This window comes from Pan troglodytes, chromosome 14 (assembly GCF_028858775.2).
Source record: "Pan troglodytes isolate AG18354 chromosome 14, NHGRI_mPanTro3-v2.0_pri, whole genome shotgun sequence".
NCBI classification, from domain to species: domain Eukaryota; kingdom Metazoa; phylum Chordata; class Mammalia; order Primates; family Hominidae; genus Pan; species Pan troglodytes.
This window is the reverse complement of record NC_072412.2, coordinates 42,777,537-42,799,954: the sequence shown is the minus strand read 5'-3', so window position 1 is coordinate 42,799,954 and position 22,418 is coordinate 42,777,537. Positions and strand designations below refer to the sequence as shown.

Below are 22,418 nucleotides of genomic sequence, written 5' to 3'. Positions count from 1 at the left end.
TAAGTCCCTTTACAACAAAAGAATAACACTACTACTTGGTGAGCTCTGAGGCCTGTATTCTTCAGCTTGGCTATGATTATAAAGGTCCAGTTAGTCATATCGTAATCCCTTAACCTTCAAGCATTTCAGGGAACCAAGGTCTTTTGTAGTCATTGCGTTTGGCTCAGAGTGATTGGCGGATAGTTGCTCAACCAGTGGGAAGGGAGACCCTATTTGGTTTCCTCTTAAAAGCAGGATTTAAAAGTATAATGATTCTACCCTTCTTTTTAAATACCCATCAGAAAAAGCTTATCCTTTCCTGCTGGTCAAATACTCTAGAGTTACAACTTAATAATCAAGGAAGGTGAGACATATATCCATGTAATCATGTCTGAATTCCAGGTATGCCAGAGAACTTTACCTTGGCTTTGTCATGCCCAATAACAGGGTATTCCGTGGAGGCAGCTGTGCCCTCTCTCTCCCCTTGTCCCAGTGGGTCATGATGAGAGTAAGAGAGTTAGATACTCTTTCTTTTGTACTTATATATACTGCATTCATAGCAAGATGAAGCAGGGTAACACTGACTAAATCACTAGTATAAAATGTATTTCTTGCATAGCTTTAGATACAAGCTGTGTGTGAGAGAGAACTGGAGAAAGGGAAAGACAGGCAAGAGCCGACGAAGAGGAAGAAAGAGAGAGCCTTCTTTTGAGAAAGGGTGAATTAGATAACTATGGATTAGGAAAAAAATCCAGAGTCTTTAAGTTCATTTTCCTTTTTAGTTGAATTTCCTCTAAAACCTATTACCAGAGTTACAATACAAAGGCAAACTTGACTGGTTTTTGTTTAATCTACACTTATGGATTTGGTGTTAATTGTTTCTACTATCCTGCTAGTCAGGGAAGATACGCAAATGAGTAAAATGGTCCTTGTGCATAGGTACAGGCAAATAGATTATTTTATCAATGTGGTAAGATAGTGTTGCCAAGGAGTGAAGGATGCATAGGTGCTAGGAGAATTCCCTCCCCGTCCTTTCATTCCATGTGTTGGAGGTACTGTTCAAACAAAATGTAGACACAAAGAGAAGCAGTGTCAGACCTCTAAGAGGTAGAGCACATAGAAGACAGACCAGGCCTGCTTGAACTCAGCATTCTGGGTCCTAGGGAGGATAGATATGCCACTCCTATTTGTGTAGAAACATGTGGTACCTTTCATGCATGAGAAGTCCTTTGTATATATTTGATTTATTTAACTGAAAAAGACTGGTGGAGAGGCAAAGTAGACACTTCTATTTGGGTAGTAGTGAAAAGAAAGAGCATGAAAAATGGATTTCTGGAATATTTTCCTGGTGTTCACAACATTATTTAAAAGACCTAATGTGATGTCATGTATGATTTATGCTGTGTAGGTGTTTTCCTACTGTGTTTGAGGCAGATAGGTATTACAGTATAATTTATGATGTGGTTTCAAATATAAAAACTACCCTAGTGATGTGAAGAGATAAGATGTTGTACGGCTGATCAGATATCCCAGAATAACTGTTTTCAGTAGCAAAGCTTGTGTTTGGACATTTTTATCCTAACATTTTTATCCTAATGAAATATTCTGGAGTCTCATTTTCTTTTTTTTCTACAGCTTAAAGGTTTGGTGCAATTCTTCCTGTCGTGTGTGTGTGTGTGTGTGTGTGTGTGTGTGTGTGTGTGTGTAGATTCAGGCATTTGTATAGATGGTTAAAATGCCACCACCAATTTGAAGTATAGCAGCACCTGGACAGAAGGTGTCTTGGGTCCCATTTATAGTGTGATATAAACCCACTTTTAAATTTTGAGTATCTTCAGTGACTCTCACATTGTCTTGGCATTGGCAAAAGTCTGTTAAAATGCATTTGTACTCATGGAGTGCTTTGTTACCTACTTGAAATGAATATAAGAAGATTAAGAGTTTGAAGTGCTTTTAGGAATAGCGGATAGAGTCGGCTGTCTTCCAATTCTTAATTTTCAGTTGAAATTTGTGGTGATGTCATTTCAAAACAATCCTAACAGGTAGAATACAGAGTACTTACAAGGCTCCTGAGTAATTTTTTTGACAATGGAAATGTTAAATGAATGTCACAGCTTTGCTTTTACAGATTTTGGTTTCAATCACGTTCTGGGCTTAAGTGGTGGGGAAGTGAGCAGTGTCCCACCAAGAGATAATTTCACACCTGCTATACTTCTAAGTGCCCAAATATGGCTTTCCTAGAGTGATTTTCAAGATGCTTAAATATAAAAAGCTATATAGTATATCTTCAAATGGGACAAAAGTGCTGTCTGCAGGCCCAGGCTCCCACTTGCTCTGCCAAGGCGGGGCCTAAGATCTGTGTTCAGGAATCCTTTGTGTAGAGAGAGAGCTCTAGAGCCCCTAGTGTTTCTTAAGGTGTGGGGACAGTTTGGGAAGGGCTAGAAACTCACAAACTGTGTTGATGCCCTAGGAGGAAAACCTTTTGTCTCCCTGATATTTTTAAAGTTCTGTTTTATGATGATGTAATTTTCTTGGTATATCTTTTAGATTTCTTCATGATTCAGATGATTATTGTCATGTTTGTGTGAAATTGAGGATGCCATTTTGGGAGTCTTTAACAAATAGACCTGGGATTTGTAATCATTATTATTTCTTTTAGCAGCCAGATAAATGTTCAATATTGACTTTGAATTCAGTGGAAGGTGGTTGGCTTTGTGATCTTGGATAAATTACTTAACCTATTTTTTTTTTAACCTTTAGAGTAATAATAACACTGATAAGAGTAATTTTACCCACTTTATGGATTTGTTATGATTTTAAAAAATTATGTATGTAAAGTCCCTGTCATCATGTCTGGTATTTAGGATGCACCAATAAACAATATCTACCACCATCATTATGATTATTATTTTATGTCCAGTTGTTATCTGATGTTACATGTTTCTTAAAATCTTAGGTAGTCCTGTACTCTCAAAGGACAGGGAACTTACTGTATCCTCAGGCAGGCCCACATTTACTTCTTTGGAAATTTTTCCTCATGCTCCTTTCCTGCCTTATTATACATTTCTTCCCAGAGGTTTTTACTGTGCTCTCACTGGTCACTCTTAAACCTACATCCCTCTGTGAACATTTAACTGTTAGAAGTCAGTGGCTGTATTCCTCTTAGATCCTCTCTGTTGCCTAAGGCCCTGCTGTTATGCCATCTCATCATTCCAGTTAATTTCCTACAGACACCTTCTAGTTAGGATCATAATAACTAACATGTGTATAAAGCAATGGAATTTGCAAAATGCTTTCACTTACATTGTCTTTTTAAATACCCTTTTATCCCTATTTTGCAAAAAAGAACACTGAGGCTCACAAAGGCTAATCCAATTTCTGTTTGGTTATATAGCTAATAAGCTGATGAAATAATTTGAACCCAGTACCTTTTGATGAGTTCTTCTCTACATTCCTGTTCAAAGGTGGCCCTGAGAACTGGACATTGTACCCCAGGTGTGGTCTGTTTAACAGAGTCGAGAGCAGGGTTATTGTCTTCCTAGCTTGGGACCCTAAGATCTTTCGTCCTTATACACCGCATTCTATGTTTAACAAGTGTTTACTGAGCACTGAATGAACATAAAGCAATAGCCTAGGTGCTGCAGTTAGAGAGCCATGCATGAAGCAGAGTCCCTGTGCTCCAGGGACCGATGTCTCAGTGGCAGGCTGTCTGTCTAATTTGTAAGGTCCAATGCAAAATGAAAATGTGGGGCCCCTTGTGCAAAAAGCAGGGGAAAAAGTGCCAGTAAAGATATAAAATATATAAAAGCTTTTTCTTATTTATGTAGTCTCTGGATTTATGGTGTTTTAAATTTGCTATTTAATATCCTAAGAAAATAATAATTAAAAATTTAAATTAGCATGAATTTTACCATTCATCTGTATATTGTGCAATACTGGTTTTAAATGTAAGTATAAGGGTACTAAATTTGTATGTGGAATCATTGAAATTACACAACTCCGTCCTTACCAAACCAGTGGAAACACTGCACAAAACTCAGTTGTTTTTATTTCACTTCTTGGTATGTGCACATTCTACCCACCACTCTCTCCTTTTGGATTACTGGTAAATAAGGAAGGACTGAAAAGAAAATAAATAATGGGTTGCCCTGTGTTTCCCTTTTCTTCTATGTCATTATTTCCAGCAAGTGGTTGACTACTATTTAGAACAACATTGCCTTCTTTCTGCCTGTGAATCAAGTTCTGGTTCAAGTGGAGAGCATGCCCTCTCAGGGTTGTCAGTGTCCCTCTTTACTCACTACTTAGTCATAAATGTAATATGTTTACCTTGTACTTGGCTTTGAGTCTTGTTAGACTTCCTCCCACCCGTTGTGGATCCACTGGAATTCTGTCTTCATGGAGCATCAAAAAAGCTGTATACAAATAAGGTAGAAAGGAATGGGGACACACATGTGCATACCCCTCTGCTCGTGCCCATGCTCTACTGTCCCATCAGGCTTCACTTACAAAACACAAGTTCAAAAATAAAGTTCTTGAAAATGTCAAGATGATGACAGCAGAGCATTAAACTCAGATGGAGTTTCTAAGAGTGAAGCTCTTTGTGGCTGCACAAGTCACATGCCCATAACACCAGCACTGAGTAGTAGAGAAAAAGGTAAGTCCAATTCAAAGCAAATGGAAGCTGAGCTATAATTGAGACAGCTCAAAGGGCTTGGGCACCTGGGAAGAGTGGGCAAACTTTCAAGGAGGTGATTTTGAGTAGCCATTGAGGAAGGAAATGATAGAGAGAGGCATTGAATGGGCTTCCGTATGAAGGAAAACTTGTGCTAAGTCACTGAGAGATGGAAGTACAGAAACTGGTAGGTTCAGGGAGCAGCCCTAGTCCAGGGCTGCCTTATCAAAGAGAACGTAGTGTGTTTATAGAACATTTACTTGTGTGGCACAAGAATATTGAATAAGATCATTGCTTTCTTATTTATATTGCATGGGATCTATAAGTCTGCAAGCACAGTCCTGAGAGAAACGTCAGACTTACATATGTGATTTTTCAATAATAACATGTAATTTATATTAATTTTAGACAATTTCCCTTCAAAATGAAACACTGTTCTCTGTCTTATTTTTAGAATGATTACAGTTAAAGATATACATCTTGAATTTTTAAAAATATATCTGCTTGAAGAGAGGATTAGGTGAACTTGCTATAGGTTATTTTCTTTACATGTGAGAATTCCAGCAGATTTACAAATGTTGCTCTTATCATGTCTCAGAAATAGGATATGAGGTCTGATACCTTCTCTAGAAGTCTTAGGTCAGAATTGGGCAAGAGACTCATTCATTTGGACAGGCTAGAGCTTGGGTGCAGGCATGGCCCCTTAGGCAAAAAGCTCCGTAGCCAAAAGGTGTGGCAAGCTTTTTCAGGATTTTGGCCAGTCTTTTTAGGGTTCTGGTGCTCCATTGCATGTTCCGAGACTGTCCACACTTGGTGCACTACGTTAGGGTTCTCTGGTGGTTAGTTCCTTTGGATATCTTTTGTTGAAGTGAGGGATTAATCAGGTGTTTTGTCTATGAGTGCCATAAGACTTGGTGCATTTCTGGTTTCTAGAATTTCGCGTGTGATCTTCTTATCTCTCATCTTTCCAGCCACAGCATTGATTATGACCACTGGGACGTAGATGATTCAGGGGGAGCCTGAATGCCCAGGCGCTGCATTGAGCAGCTCCAGCAACCAGGCAGAAGGGCAGGCTAGAGCAAGACAGAGTCACAGAAACCAAAGCCCACACCTAACCTTGAATGTGCGATTGCTGGTGTGTGTGTGTGTATGTATTTGAATGAATATATATGGAGTACTACAACTCAGTGGTAGGTATAAAAACACAGTTAACACTGCTGAAGGACACCTGACTTCTAATAGGCAGTAATATAAGAGGCTTAAGAAGCTTTGTGGAAACAAATACTTAGAAGAGTAACTAGCTCCAGACCTTCAGGGAATGGTTGCCAGTGGGAATTAAAATGCTGATTGTCTTACATCTAGATCAGCTTGGAATCAGGCCCTGAGCCTTCAGGGGATAAATCAGTTGCCTCCTTGAAAGCTGGAGAAGAATAGTGGTAGGAAAAATAAATTACAGGATGACGATAATTTTTTCCTATGTATGGAATATTTCTTGGTTAATTCATCTTGTCCATTGTATCTGATCTTAATGTAGTTTTTAAAGTTTCTCCATAGAGATCTTGTGCATTCTTTTTTAAAACTATAAATGTGTAAAACCTTTATGAAGAAAATTTAAAAATACTACTAAAGGACACAGTAGAATACCTGCACAAGGGGGAATATATAACAAACTCTTGTTTGAAGGGTCCAACAGCAACATTATATCGTTATTCCTAAGCTATTTTAACAGCTTTATTATGAGTCTAATTTTTTTTTTTTTTTTTTTGAGATGGAGTCTTGCTCTGTCTCCCAGGCTGGAGTGCAGTGGCACTATCTCGGCTCACTGCAAGCTCCGCCTCCTGGGTTCACAACATTCTCCTACCTCAGCCTCCCGAGATGATTCCAATTTTTAAATAATTTCAATTTTTATTATAGATGAAAGGGTACATGTGCAGGTTTGTTACATAGGTATATTGTGTGATGCTGAGGTTTGGGAGACAAATGATATTGTCCTCCAGGTAGTGAGCATAGTACCCAGTAGGTGGCTTTTTCAACCCATCCCCTCTTCCCTCCCTCCCTCTCCCATCTGGTAGTTCCCAGTGTCTGTTGTTCCCATATTTATGTCTATGTGTATTCAATGTTTAGCTCCCATTTATAAGTGAGATCATATTGTATTTGGTTTTCTGTTGCATTAATTAGCTTAGGATAATGATCTTCAGCTCAATCTATATTGCTACAAAGGACATTATTTCACTTTTGTATGGCTGCAGTGTATTCCATAGTGCATATGTACTACCTTGTCTTTATCCAAACCACTGTCGAAGGGCAACTAAATTGAGTCCACATCTCTGCTATTGTGAATAGTGTTGCAATGAACTAATAAGTACATGTGTCTTTTTGATAGAATGGATTATTTTCTTTTGGGTATATACCCAGTAGTGAGTTGCTAGCTCAAATGGAAGTTCTATTATAACTTTTTTGAGAAATCTCCAGGCTTCTTTCCACAGTGACTGAACTAGTTTGTATTCCCACCATTGTGTATATGTGATTCCTTTTCTCTGCAGCCTCACCAGCATCATATTTTTTGACTTTTTAATAATCGCCATTCTGACTGATATGGGATGGTATCTCACTGTAGTTTTGATTTGCATTTCTCTGATGATTAGTGATGAGCTTTTTTTCATGTTTGTTGGCCACTTGTACATCTTCTTTTGAGAAGTGTCTGTTCCTGTCCTTTGCCCATTTTTAAATTGCATTATTTATTTTTTGCTTGTTGATTTGTTTTTGCTTGTAGATTCTGGGTATTAGACCTTGGTCAGATGCATAGTTTGTGAATATTTTCTCCCATTCTGTAGGCTGTCTGTTTACCCTGTTGATAGTTTCTTTTGCTCTGCAGAAGCTCTTTAGTTTTAATTAGGTCTCACATGTCAATTTTTGTTTTTGTTGCAACTGCTTTTAGGAGCTTAGCCATAAATTCTTTGCCAAAGCCAATGTTGAGAAGGGATTTCCTAGGTTTTCTTCTAGGAATTTTATAATTTGAGGTCTTAAATTTAAATCTTTAATCCATGTTGGGTTAATTTTTGGTTATGCTGAGAGGTAGGGGTCCAGTTTCATTCTTCTGCATATGGCTAGCCAGTTATCCCAGCACCATTTATTGAATAGGAAGTCCTTTCCCCATTGCATATTTTTGTTGATTTTGTTGAAGATCAGATGGTTGTAGATATGCAGGTTTATTTCTGGGTTCTGTATGCTATTCTGTTGGTCTGTGTATCTTTTTTTGTACCAGTACCGTGCTGTTTGGGTAACTGTAGCCTTAAAGTATAGTTCGAAGTCAGGTAATGTGATGCCTCTGGCTTTGTTCTTTTTGATTAGGATTGCTTTGGCTATTCAGGCTTTTTTTTGGTTCCACATGAATTTTAGAATAGATTTTTCTAATTCTGTGAAAAACAACGTTAGTATTTTGATAGGGATAGCGCTGAATCTGTATGTTGCTTTGGGCAGTATCGTCATTTTAACAATATTGATTCTTCCAATTCATGAGCATGGTCTTAATATGTTTTTCCATTTATTTGTTTCATCTCTGATTTCTTTCAGCAGTGTTTTGTAGTTCTCTCTGCAGAGATTTTTGACCTATTTGGTTAGATGAATTCCTAGGTAGTCCTTTTTTTTTTTTTGTGGGTATTGTAAATGGGATTGTGTTCTTAATTTGGTTCTCAGCTAAAACGTTATAGCTGTATAGGACTGCTACTGATTTTTGTACATTGACTTTATATCCTGAAATTTAACTGAATTAGTTTGTCAGTTCCAGGAGCCTTTGGTGGAGTCTTTAGGCTTTTCTATGTGTAGAATTATATTGTCAGCAAAGAGAGATCATTTGACTTCTTTTCCTATTTGGATACCTTTTATTAAATCTTTCTCTTGCCTGAATGCTCTGTCCAGGACTTCCTTGAGCATTCTTACTTTCAAGTTAATTTCAAGATATTTCTGCTTGGCGGAGCCAAGATGGCCAAATAGGAAGAGCTCCGGTCTACAGCTCCCAGCATGAGCGACACAGAAGATGGGCGATTTCTGCATTTCCATCTGAGCCACCGCTGTTCTGCAGCCACCGCTGCTGATACCCAGGCAAACAGGGTCTGGAGTGGACCTCTAGCAAACTCCAACAGACCTGCAGCTGAGGGTCCTGTCTGTTAGAAGGAAAACTAACAAACAGAAAGGACATCCACACCAAAAACCCATCTGTATGTCACCATCATCGAAGACCAAAAGTAGATAAAACCACAAAGATGGGGAAAAAACAGAGGAGAAAAACTGGAAACTCTAAAAAGCAGAGTGCCTCTCCTCCTTCAAAGGAACGCAGCTCCTCACCAGCAACGGAACAAAGCTGGACGGAGAATGACTTTGATGAGTTGAGAGAAGAAGGCTTCAGATGATCAAACTATTCCGAGCTACAGGAGGAAATTCAAACCAATGGCAAAGAAGTTAAAAACTTTGAAAAAAAATTAGACGAATGGTTACCTAGAAAAACCAATGCAGAGAAGTCCTTAAAGGAGCTGATGGAGCTGAAAGCCAAGGCTCGAGAACTATGTGAAGAATGCAGAAGCCTCAGGAGCCGATGCAATCAACTGAAAGAAAGGGTATCAGTGATGGAAGACGAAATGAATGAAATGAAGCCAGAAAGGAAGTTTAGAGAAAAAAGAATAAAAAGAAATGAACAAAGCCTCCAAGAAATATGGGACTATGTGAAAAGACCAAATCTACGTCTGATTGGTGTACCTGAAAGTGACGGGGAGAATGGAACCAAGTTGGAAAACACTCTGCAGGATATTATCCAGGAGAACTTCCCCAATCTAGCAAGGCAGGCCAACATTCCAATTCAGGAAATACAGAGAATGCCACAAAGATACTCCAAGAAGAGCAACTCCAAGACACTCCGAGAAGAGCCACAAAGATACTCCAAGACACTCCGAGAAGAGCAACTCCAAGACACATAATTGTCAGATTCACCAAAGTTGAAATGAAGGAAAAAATGTTAAGGGCATCCAGAGAGAAAGGTCGGGTTACCCACAAAGGGAAGCCCATCAGACTAACAGCGGATCTCTCGGCAGAAACTCTACAAGCCAGAAGACAGTGGGGGCCAATATTCAACATTCTTAAAGAAAAGAACTTTCAATCCAGAATTTCATATCCAGCCAAACTAAGCTTCATAAGTGAAGGAGAAATAAAATACTTTACAGACAAGCAAATGCTGAGAGATTTTGTCACCACCAGGCCTGCCCTAAAAGAGCTCCTGAAGGAAGCACTAAACATGGAAAGGAACAACCGGTACCAGCCACTGCAAAAACATGCCAAAATGTAAAGACCATCAAGGCTAGGAAGAAACTGCATCAACTAACGAGCAAAATAACCAGCTAACATCATAATGACAGGACCAAATTAACATATAACAATATTAACTTTAAATGTAAATGGGCTAAATGCTCCAATTAAAAGACACAGACTGGCAAATTGGATAGAGTCAAGACCCATCAGTGTGCTATTCAGGAAACCCATCTCACGTGCAGAGACACACATAGGCTCAAAATAAAGGGATGGAGGAAGATCTACCAAGCAAATGGAAAACAAAAAAAGGCAGGGGTTGCAATCCTAGTCTCTGATAAAACAGACTATAAACCAACAAAGATCAAAAGAGACAAGGCCATTACATAATGGTAAAGGGATCAATTCAACAAGAAGAGCTAACTGTCCTAAATATATATGCACCCAACATAGGAGCACCCAGATTCATGAAGCAAGTCCTTAGTGACCTACAAAGAGACTTAGACTCCCACACAATAATAATGGGAGACTTTAACACCCCACTGTCAACATTAGACAGATCAACGAGACAGAAAGTTAACAAGGATACCCAGGAATTGAACTCAGCTCTGCAGCAAGCGGACCTAATAGACATCTACAGAACTCTCCACCCCAAATCAACAGAATATACATTTTTTTCAGCACCAGGCCACATCTATTCCAAAATTGACCACATAGTTGGAAGTAAAGCACTCCTCAGCAAATGTAAAAGGACAGAAATTATAACAAACTATCTCTCAGACCACAGTGCAATCAAACTAGAACTCGGGATTAAGAAACTCACTCAAAACCACTCAACTACATGGAAACTGAACAACCTGCTCCCGAATGACTACCGGGTATATAACGAAATGAAGGCAGAGATAAAGATGTTCTTTGAAACCAACGAGAACAAAGACACAACATACCAGAATCTCTGGGATACATTCAAAGCAGTGTGTAGAGGGAAATTTATAGCACTAAATGCCCACAAGAGAAAGCAGGAAAGATCCAAAATTGACACCCTAACATCACAATTAAAAGAACTAGAAAAGCAAGCGCAAACACATTCAAAAGCTAGCAGAAGGCAAGAAATAACTAAAATCAGAGCAGAACTGAAGGAAATAGAGACACAAAAAACCTTTCAAAAATTTAATGAATCCAGGAGCTGGTTTTTTGAACGGATCAACAAAATTGATAGACCGCTAGCAAGACTAATAAAGAAGAAAAGAGAGAAGAATCAAATAGACGCAATAAAAAATGATAAAGGGGATATCACCACCGATCCCACAGAAATACAAACTACCATCAGAGAATACTACAAACACCTCTAGGCAAATAAACTAGAAAATCTAGAAGAAATGGATAAATTCCTTGACAAATACACCCTCCCAAGACTAAACCAGGAAGAAGTTGACTCTCTGAATAGACCAATAACAGACTCTGAAATTGTGGCAATAATCAATAGCTTACCAACCGAAAAGAGTCCAGGACCGGATGGATTCACAGCCGAATTCTACCAGAGGTACAAGGAGGAACTGGTACCATTCCTTCTGAAACTATTCCAATCAATAGAAAAAGAGGGAATCCTCCCTAACTCATTTTATGAGGCCAGCATCATCCTGGTACCAAAGCCGGGCAGAGACACAACCAAAAAAGAGAATTTTAGACCAATATCCTTGATGAACATTGATGCAAAAATCCTCAATAAAATACTGGCAAACTGAATCCAGCAGCACATCAAAAAGTTTATCCACCATGATCAAGTGGGCTTCATCCTTGGGATGCAAGGCTGGTTCAATATACGCAAATCAATAAATGTAATCCAGCATATAAACAGAACCAAAGACAAAAACCACATGATTATCTCAATAGATGCAGAAAAGGCCTTTGACAAAATTCAACAACGCTTCATGCTAAAAACTCTCAATAAATTAGGTATTGATGGGACGAATCTCAAAATAATAAGAGCTATCTATGACAAACCCACAGCCAATATCATACTGAATGGGCAAAAACTGGAAGCATTCCCTTTGAAAACTGGCACAAGACAGGGATGCCCTCTCTCACCACTCCTATTCAACATAGTGTTGGAAGTTCTGGCCAGGGCAGTTAGGCAGGAGAAGGAAATAAAGGGTATTCAGTTAGGAAATGAGGAAGTCAAATTGTCCCTGTTTGCAGATGACATGATTGCATATCTAGAAAACCCCATTGTCTCAGCCCAAAATCTCCTTAAGCTGATAAGCAACTTCAGCAAATCTCAGGATACAAAATCAATGTACAAAAATCACAAGCATTCTTATACACCAATAACAAACAGAGAGCCAAATCATGAGTGAACTCCCATTCACAATTGCTTCAAAGAGAATAAAATACCTAGGAATCCAACTTACAAGGGACATGAAGGACCTCTTCAAGGAGAACTACAAACCACTGCTCAATGAAATAAAAGAGGATACAAACAAATGGAAGAACATTCCATGCTCATGGGTAGGAAGAATCAATATCATGAAAATGGCCATACTGCCCAAGGTAATTTATAGATTCAATGCCATCCCCATCAAGCTACCAATGACTTTCTTCACAGAATTGGAAAAAACTAAAGTTCATATGGAACCAAAAAAGAGCCCACATCGCCAAGTCAATCCTAAGCCAAAAGAACAAAGCTGGAGGCATCATGCTACCTGACTTCAAACTATACTACAAGGCTACAGTAACCAAAAGAGCATGGTACTGGTACCAAAACAGAGATATGGATCAATGGAACAGAACAGAGCCCTCAGAAATAATGCTGCATATCTACAACTATCTGATCTTTGACAAACCTGAGAAAAACAAGCAATGGGGAAAGGATTCCCTATTTAATAAATGATGCTGGGAAAACTGGCTAGCCATATGTAGAAAGCTGAAACTGGATCCCTTCCTTACACCTTATACAAAAATTAATTCCAGATGGATTAAAGACTTAAAGGTTAGATCTAAAACCATAAAAACCCTAGAAGAAAACCTAGGCATTACCATTCAGGACATAGGCATGGGCAAGGACTTCATGTCTAAAACACCAAAAGCAATGGCAACAAAAGACAAAATTGACAAATGGGATCTAATTAAACTAAAGAGCTTCTGCACAGCAAAAGAAACTACCATCAGAGTGAACAGGCAACCTACAAAATGGGAGAAAATTTTCACAACCTACTCATCTGACAAAGGGCTAATATCCAGAATCTGCAATGAACTCCAACAAATTTACAAGAAAAAAACAAACAACCCCATCAAAAAGTGGGTGAAGGATATGAACAGACCCTTCTCAAAAGAAGACATTTATGCAGACAAAAAGCACATGAAAAAATGCTCATCATCACTGGCCATCAGAGAAATGCAAATCAAAACCACAATGAGATACCATCTCACACCAGTTAGAATGGCAATCATTAAAAAGTCAGGAAACAACAGATGCTGGAGAGGATGTGGAGAAATAGGAACACTTTCACACTGTTGGTGGGACTGTAAACTAGTTCAACCATTGTGGAAGTCAGTGTGGTGATTCCTCAGGGATCTAGAACTAGAAATACCATTTGACCCAGCCATCCCATTACTGGGTATATACCCAAAGGATTATACATCATGCTGCTATAAAGACACATGCACACGTATGTTTATTGTGGCACTATTCACAATAGCAAAGACTTGGAACCAACCCAAATGTCAAACAACGGTAAGACTGGATTAAGCAAATGTGGCACATATACACCATGGAATACTATGCAGCCATAAAAAATGATGAGTTCATGTCCTTTGTAGGGACATGAATGAAACTGGAAACCATCATTCTAATCAAACTATCACAAGGACAAAAAACCAAACACCGCATGTTCTCACTCCTAGGTGGGAATTGAACAATGAGAACACATGGACACAGGAAGGAGAACATCACACTCTGGGGACTGTTGTGGGGTGGGGGGAGGGGGGAGGGATAGCATTTGGAGATATACGTAATACTAAATGATGAGTTAATGGGTGCAGCACACCAACATGGCACATGTATACATATGTAACAAACCTGCACATTGTGCACATGTAACCTAAAACTTAAAGTATAATAATAATTATTTTAAAAACCAACTTTCTTTATCCTAGATAGCCAAACCAAAAGAAAAAAAGATATTTCTTTTATTGTGGATGCTATCTTATTTTCTATTTTCCTACTTGATTATTGTTTCTGTAGAGCAATTTTGTAGATGTTAAGTTGATCTTGAATTCGACCACCTTGTTCAAATTTGTTATTATTTTTCTACTTTTATATTGATTCTGTTAATTCTTATCTATTGGTTCAGCTTACTTTTTTATGTTGGTCACATTTCTCTTCATTGATTGTGTTAATTTTTCTATGTTGATAGACACATTTTATGTTCATCACTTTTTTCTCTCCTCCTTCAATTATTATCCTTCTGATTTCTTTTTGTTTTCTCATAGTGTTGGCCTGAAGTAGTGATAGCAGGTAGTATTATGTGTCTAAAGTTTTTCAATTAATTGAGTGCTTGCTGTACATTTTGCTATATAACCTTTACCTTATTAAGGAAGTTACCCTCATTCTTAGTAGTCTGATAATTTTTAACATGAATCATTGTATACTTTTCAAATGTTATTTCTACATTTATTGAGATAACCAAGTGATTTTTTTCATTTAATCTATTAATGTGATGGATTACTTTCATATGTTTTGTAATGTCAAACCATCATTGAATTATTAGGAAATATGTTATCCAGACATAGGATATATCTGAACATCGGGATAAACTTTATCTGATCATGATGTCTTTGTTATCTTTGCCATAGTCTCCTTGCCCTGCCACTGTCTTTCCCTCCTCCTGCCCTCTTTTTCCTCTCCCCTCCTATTTTAATACTCTGTTGGATGTGATTGACTATGTTTATATTAACATATTTGCATCTATGTTGATAAGTGAGATTTTCTTTCATTGTCCTTATTAGGTTTTGGAGTTAAGGTACCAGTGTTCTTATCACATATGCTGGGCAGCTTATCCTCTTGTTCTGTGTGCTTTAATAACATATAAAATAGGAATGATCTGTTTGTTGAAAGTAAAACTCACTGGCAAAATGATCTGGGCCTAATATTTTCCGTTTTTGGAAGAGATTTAAAAATTATTATTTCCAGTTCTGTTTTTTATGATTATTGTTTTATCCAAGATTTCTATTTTATCTCAAACAATTTTGAAGCTTAATATTTTCAAGAAGATTTGATATTCTTTTCTCATTTAAAAATCAGTTTGTAGTTATTTCTGTTTTTTAATTTAACTTGCAACTTCTACCTTTTTATCTTTTTCAGATTTTCTTGAACTATGTATAATTTAGGAATCTTTCCCAAGAACTAGCTTGTTAATCTTCCTTCTCCCTCCTTCTCTCCTCATCTTCCTTCTTTTCCTCCTCTTTCATGAATGTTTTTCACATTGATCCCTGCCCTCATCATTGTTTCCTTTTTTTGTGTTTCAAGTTGTTACTTGCTCTTTGCAGATTCTTGTGTTGACTGTTTAACTTGCTTGTTTTCAGTCTTTCTTGTTTCGTTAAAAATGTACTTAAAATTATAATTTCTCTTAAGATTTCTTCTTTAATGGTTATTTAATATTTATTTTGCAAACTTTTTTTTTTACTTTTTTTGTTCCTTTGTTATTAATTTCTGATTTTACTACATAGTATGGTCATAAAAAATTTTCCATATGATGTTGAGCCTTTGGAATGTATTGTGTTTTTCAATATTGTGGCCTATTACCTCATCAATATTTGTGGTTTTAATTGCATTTCTCAGGTAACTAATGATGTCAAGCTGAAGCCGTTTCTTATACTAATTCGCCTTTTGCATCTTCATTTCTCAAGGTTCTATTTCTTTTGTCCATTACTTATTGTGTTGTCTCTTTATTAAATTGTAGAATTTAAAAATATATTTTGTATATACATCATTTGTCAGATATGTGTATTTTAAATATTTTCTTCCTTTTTACCCCAGTAATTTTATATCCTTATTTTAAAAACTATAATTCTCATAGACAGGCTATTTGCTTTTTAAAGCCACTCTGGGAATCTATGGCTTGCCGTTTCATTTTCTTAATGATGTCCTTTGAAGAGCAGAAATTTTTTATGTTTTGTTTTGCCTAACCCTTAGTGGGTTTTGTGTATGGAAAGATCTTTACCATCCTAATGTCATAAAGGTTTTTTCTTCTATCAGCTTTATATTTTTAGTTTTTATATGTAGTTCTATGAATCGTCTTGGGTTACTTTACCTATATATTGTGAGGCCTATTTATTCATTACAGATTTACATTTGTTTCAGCATCATTTGTTGAAAAGATCACACTTTCTGTCTGTATTGAATTACCTTGGTGCTTTTGTTGAAAATTAATTTGTCCTATTGTTAGCTGCACCAAATCCATATGGGTCTGCAGCCACCTTAATTCTTGCCTCCTCAGAAGAAAGAATTTGACTGAGGGGGCATAAGGCAATGCAAGAGACTAAGGCAAGTTTTAGAATAGGAGTCAAAGTTTATTAAAAAGTTTTAGAGCAGGAACAAAAGGAAGTAAAGTACACTGGAAGAGGGCCAAGCAGGTGACTTGAGAGATTCAAGTGCACTGTTTGACCTTTGCCTTGGGGCTTTATACATTGGCATGATTCCAGGGTCTGTGTTACTTCTACCTTGATTCTTCCCTTAGGGTGGGCTGTCCACACGCGCAGTGGCCTGTCCGCACTTGGGAGGGGCTGCATGCCCAATGTGCTTATTGAAGTTGTACGCATGCTCACTTGAGGCATTCTTCCCTCACCAGACGAATGTTCCTAGAGCAAGGTCATATACCAGTTAAACGTGCCAGTTTGCCTTTTAGTGCTCATGTTTGAGCCCACTCACCCAACTCCTGAGATCTTATTAGGAAGCCGCTGATCATCAGCTTCAGGTGTTCTCTATCTACTGGGAAACTGCCTTTCCTGGCACCAGCTACAACCAATTATTTTAGAGAGGCAGTTTAAGAACTGTCTAGCCATCACCTGATGGTGGCCTGACATTCCTAGTATAAGGGGGACCCCTCTCCTACTCTGCTCATGTCTGCCTAACTACCTAGTCTAACAATATATGTCCACATACATATCTTAATTCCTTATTCCATTTAATTGATCTTTTTTTCTGTCGTTATATCAGAACCACATTTTTTGATAGCATTTTTGTAAATTTTGGAATCAGGTTCTGTAAATCTTTCTACTTTGTTCTTGTTTTTTTTTTTTTTTTTTTTTTGAGACAGAGTCTTGCTCTGTCACCAGGCTGGAGTTCAGTGGCGTGATCTCGGCTCACTGTAACCTCCACCTCCCGGGTTCACGCCATTCTCCTGCCTCAGCCTCCCGAGTAGCTGGGACTACAGGCGAGTGCCACCACGCCCAGCTAATTTTTGTACTTTTAGTAGAGACAGGGTTTCACCATGTTGGCCAGATGGTCTCGATCTCTTGACCTCATGATCCACCCGCCTTGGCCTCCCAAAGTGCTGGGATTACAGGCGTGAGCCACTGCGCCCCGCCCTGTTCTTATTGTTTTAATAACTATAGGTTCTTTACATTTCCATACAAGTTTTAGACTCACCTGTCAATTTCTATAAAAATCCTGCTGTGATTTTCATTGGGATGGCATTGAATCTACAAATCAACTTTGGGGCAGGTCACGGTTTAATGTTGAGACTTCCCTGAAACATGAAACATCTATTCATTTACATAGGTCTTTATTCTTTTTCTTCAATATTTTTTGGTTTTCCGTATAGAGGTCTTGCATATTTGTTATTATGTTTTTTCTCTATTTAATGTTTTATTATGCAATTTTTAATAGTATTGTTTTAAATTTCATTTTCAGTTATTCACTGCCGGTATATAGAAATAGAGTTGATTTTCATATATTCACTTTCTGTCATTGGGCCTTACTAAAGGAATTTTTCAGTTCCAGTAATTTTATGTGTATGTACATTCCTTAAAATTTTCACTGTAAGCAACCATGTTGTCTGGGTCGGGAGTGAGGGTGGGGGCAAAAAACAGTTTTACTTCTTCTGTTCCAATGTTTATGCCATATATATATATATATATATATTTTTTTTTTTTTCTTGCCTTACTGCACTATCCAGGACTGCTAGTTCAATGTTGAGTAGAAGTGGTAGGAGTGGATATTTTCCTGACTTTAGGAGAAAAGCATTCAATATTTCAACATTAATTGTGATATTAGAGTGAGATTTTTTTTAGATAGTTTTATCAGGTTCCCTTCTATTACTAGGAGCTTGTTTTTTTTTTTCTTTCTTGATCATGTGCTCAATTTTGTAAAATGTCCTTTCTATATCTCTTACGATGATCATAGTTTTTATTTTTACCCATATATTGTTAATATTTTTGTTAATCAGATACAGTTTTGAATGTTGAACTAATCTTGTATTTTTGGGAAAAATACCATATGGTCAAGCTGTATTATCTGTTTATGTATTACTGGGCTTGATTTGCTTAATATTTTGTTACAGCTTTTACATCTTTTTGAGTGATATTGGTTTGTGATTTTTCTTTTTTGTAATATTGCTATCACATTTTGTTATTAGGGTGATAATTGTAAATTGTGTTGTGGTATGCTCCTTCCGCCTCTTTCTTTCTTTTTTTTCCAAGAACCCAAATTGGCCCTGCTGATATTCATTACTGTCTCTTTTCTATTTCATTGTTTTCTGCTTTATTTTATTGCTTCCTCCTTTCTAATTACTTTGTATTAATTTATTCTATTTGTAGCTTCTTAACTTGGTAGCATAGATCATTCACTTTAAACCTTTCTTACTTTTTTAAATATAAGCTTTTTAAAGCTACAGATTTTTTTCTAAGCATTGCCTTAGTAAATCTCACACATTTTTATATGTTATTATTATTTAGTTCTAAATATTTTCTAATTTCACTTATGATTTCTTTGTACCCATGGATTGTTTAGAAGGAATATTCTGAGAGGCCTGGTAATTTCTAGACCTCTTAATATTGATATCTTATTAAATACTTTGTAGACAGGAAACATATTCTATCTGATTTTTAAAAATTTATTAAGATGTTTTTTATTCCAATATATAGTCTGTCTCATTAAATATTTTTCAATGTACTGGACAAGAATGTGTACTATATGAATTTTGCTTTGTTGAGTTTACTATTCAAAATATATTTTAAGTTGAAGTTCACTGATAATGTTCAAATCTTCTGCATTCATACTATCCTCTTGGTCTGTTGTTTTATAATTTCCTAAGAGAGGGGTGTTAAAAATCTCCAACTATGTGAATGGTTTCTATTTTTTCCCCTTATTTCTACTAAGTCTTTGTTTCATATATGTTAAAATTCTTGAGCTTTATTAATGAAACGGCCCTCTATAGTAACACCCCCTTGTCATTATGAAATTACCCTCATTTTCTCTGGTAATATACATTGGCTTGAAGTCTACTTTGTTTGATATTTATATAGCCATACAGGCTTTCTTATATGTGGAATATTTGATGTATTTTTTTCATTCTTTTTTTTAAACTTGCATATATCTTTACATTTAAAGTGCATCTTTTTTAATAGAGCATGTATTTGTTTGCTTTCTTATCTAGTTTAAAAATCTTTGCCTTGTAATTGGAGTGTTACGAATATATATATATTACAAATATATATATATATAGAGAGAGAGAGAGAGTTGTTGTTTGTTTGTTTTTTGAGATGGAGTCCCACTCTCACTCAGGCTGGAGTGCAGTGGTGCAATCTTGGCTCACTGCAGGGGTGTTACATATATTTAATTTAATTTTTGATATTTGTTTTTAAGTGTGCAATTTTGCTATTTGGTTTCCATTTGTCTCCTCTATTTTGTTTCTCTGTTCCTCCTTTCCTGAATTTTTTAGGTTAAATAATTTTAGTATTATGTTTTATATCCTCTATAGTCTTTTACCTATATCTTTCATATTATTGGATAATATCCAATATCCAATTATGTTACTGGTCAATATTAGGCTTTGTTAGGGTAGAACTGTTTTTGTTTTGCCTTTAGTTGTAAGGAAAATAGTTCCTCAAATAAGTATTTATTCTTAACTCATGGCCCTTCTGTGATGTCACTAGAAAGCCCAAGTTATTTGCCAAGCCCCCACTATCTGGCAGGACTTAAATTGCAAATTCAAGATAATAATTATTAGCAGCTGAAATATACAGCTGCTGAAATCTCTATTTGGTTCTTTCCGCCTTCCATTGGTTCGTTTTATCCTGTGCTCTTTGGAGTCTTGCCCCATGCATGCATGTACGTACAATTTAAGTGATCAGCCAGGGATTTAAATGCGGGATTCAGGTCTTATTTCTACGCATTTCTTCGTTTTGGATCACCAGTCCCACCCCCTGTTGCTTTTTGCAGTGCTCTGGCAGCCTCAGACTCTGTCCTCTGACTCTTCATACTAACCAGACTGGATTTCTGCTTGAATTCCACCTATCTTGTCCTAAGGGAAAAGATGTATAAAAGTAGATCTTACCCAGTGTGTTGTTTTTTTTTCTTTCAAAGGTCAGTTTCCTTCTTCATTTGGTTTCCCTTCAGTGCCTTCAAAAAGTTGTTTTTATGTTTTGTGTGGAGCTTGTACCTATTTTCAGCAAAGTGTTAGTCTGTTATAAGCTACTCCACCATTATTAGAAGTCAGAACTTCTCTGAGGGTCTTGATTGGTGGGCTTATACCATTTATAATGACTTTAAATACTGTTACATCAGGACTTATTCCTGTTATCTTAGTCATATATATTTTCTGTTTATTATGTTTTCTTTTTGTTTTACTTTTTCTTCTTCTTTTCTGATTTCCTTTGTACACATCACATTTTCTTTTGTTTAAAAGACACTAGTTCAACATTATGTGATTCTCCCTAACTTATTAAAGTGCACTCTTCTTTTTTATTTTTCTCTATCGGTGTCTTAATTTGTTATCCATAATTCTATCAAGAAGAATACAATGGCATACCTATTCTTGGTGTCTTTCACCATCCCTGTTATTTTTAGTTCTTTGCTACTAAGGTCATTTTTTTCAGGTTTGAGCATGAGGAAGGGATACAATAACCTGTTCTAGTTTACCATTTTGCTATAAATTGCAAAAAGCTGCTTTTTAAAAAATATATATATAATGTACTTATATGTCATTTTTTAAAATAGGAAAAGCTAATAAAGAAACAGCTTCTAAAGGAAGGTTACTATAGAACTGGTAAGCATAGGGTATTTTTAGTAGTCAGCTATTCCTTTTTGGGCAAACATTAGGGGAAAAAAAACAGGTAAAGTCTTCATTTGGAAATTAAGGTAAATTCTCTTAACTCCAACATATTACCTGTTTATTATATATTTTGCTTTAAATTTGTCATCTACTGAGTAAAATCTACTCTCAAGAAATGTTATTGAGATATTCTATAGAACTAAGGAATAGGACTATGAATAGGACTTCTGAAGTAGAAGGAAGATAAGCGTATAACATTCCCAGAGACGCTTCAGAGAGGTATCTAAGAATACTATCTAAAGCTGCCTGGATTTATGGCCCCGAAAAGCAGTCTTCACTCAGGGGAATAGCAACATTTCTGGTTACCCATAAATGGAAGGGAAAAACTAAAAGACAGTGAAAGGGATAAGGGGGAGAAAATCTAGATTGTTGGCTACAATGTCTATTCCATACTCCTTATGTTTCTACAGAGGACAGAATGTACACACTGCACCTGAGGAAGGAAAAATATGGAAAGAACACTACGCATTTTTCTATGCCTCCCAAGTCATTCCTCTCCTGGATTTCAAGTTACCTATCTTAGTCTGTGCCTGGTACTATAACAAAATACCATAGAATAGGTAGTTTATAAACAGTAGACGTTTATTGCTTTCTGTGTTGGAGCCTAGGAAGTCCAAGATCAAGATGCCAGCAGATCTGCTGTCTGGTAAAGGCCTGTTTTTCATAGATGGTGCCTTCTGTGTGTCCTCTCTTGACAGAAGGGGCAAAAGGGCTTCCTCAAACTTTTTTTTTTTTTTTTTTTGAGACAGAGTCTCACTCTTGTTGCCCAGGCTGGAGTGCAATGGTGCAAACTCAGCTCACTGCAGCCTCTGCCTCCCGGGTTCAAGCCATTCTTCTGCCTCAGCCTCCCGAGTAGCTGGGATTACAGGCACCCGCCACCACGCTCAGCTAATTTTTTTGTATTTTTAGTAGAGACGGGGTTTCACCATGTTGGCCAGGCTGACCTCGAACTTCTGACCTCAAGTGATCCACCCACCTCGGCCTCCCAAAATGTTGGGATTACAGGCATGAACCACTGCGCCCAGCCCAGACTTCTTTTATAAGAACTCTAATCCCATTTGTGAGAGCTCTGTCCTCATCACTTAATCACTTCCTAGAGGCCCCATCTATTAATACCAAGTTTCTACATATGAGTTTTG

At 37.1% G+C, this 22,418-nt stretch overlaps 1 protein-coding gene across 16 annotated transcripts in view; it reads left to right on the top strand.

The window, feature by feature from the left end:
• Window positions 1–22,418, top strand: part of ENOX1 (ecto-NOX disulfide-thiol exchanger 1) — a 584,882-nt gene that overhangs the window by 66,436 nt on the left and 496,028 nt on the right. The window lies entirely within an intron of this gene.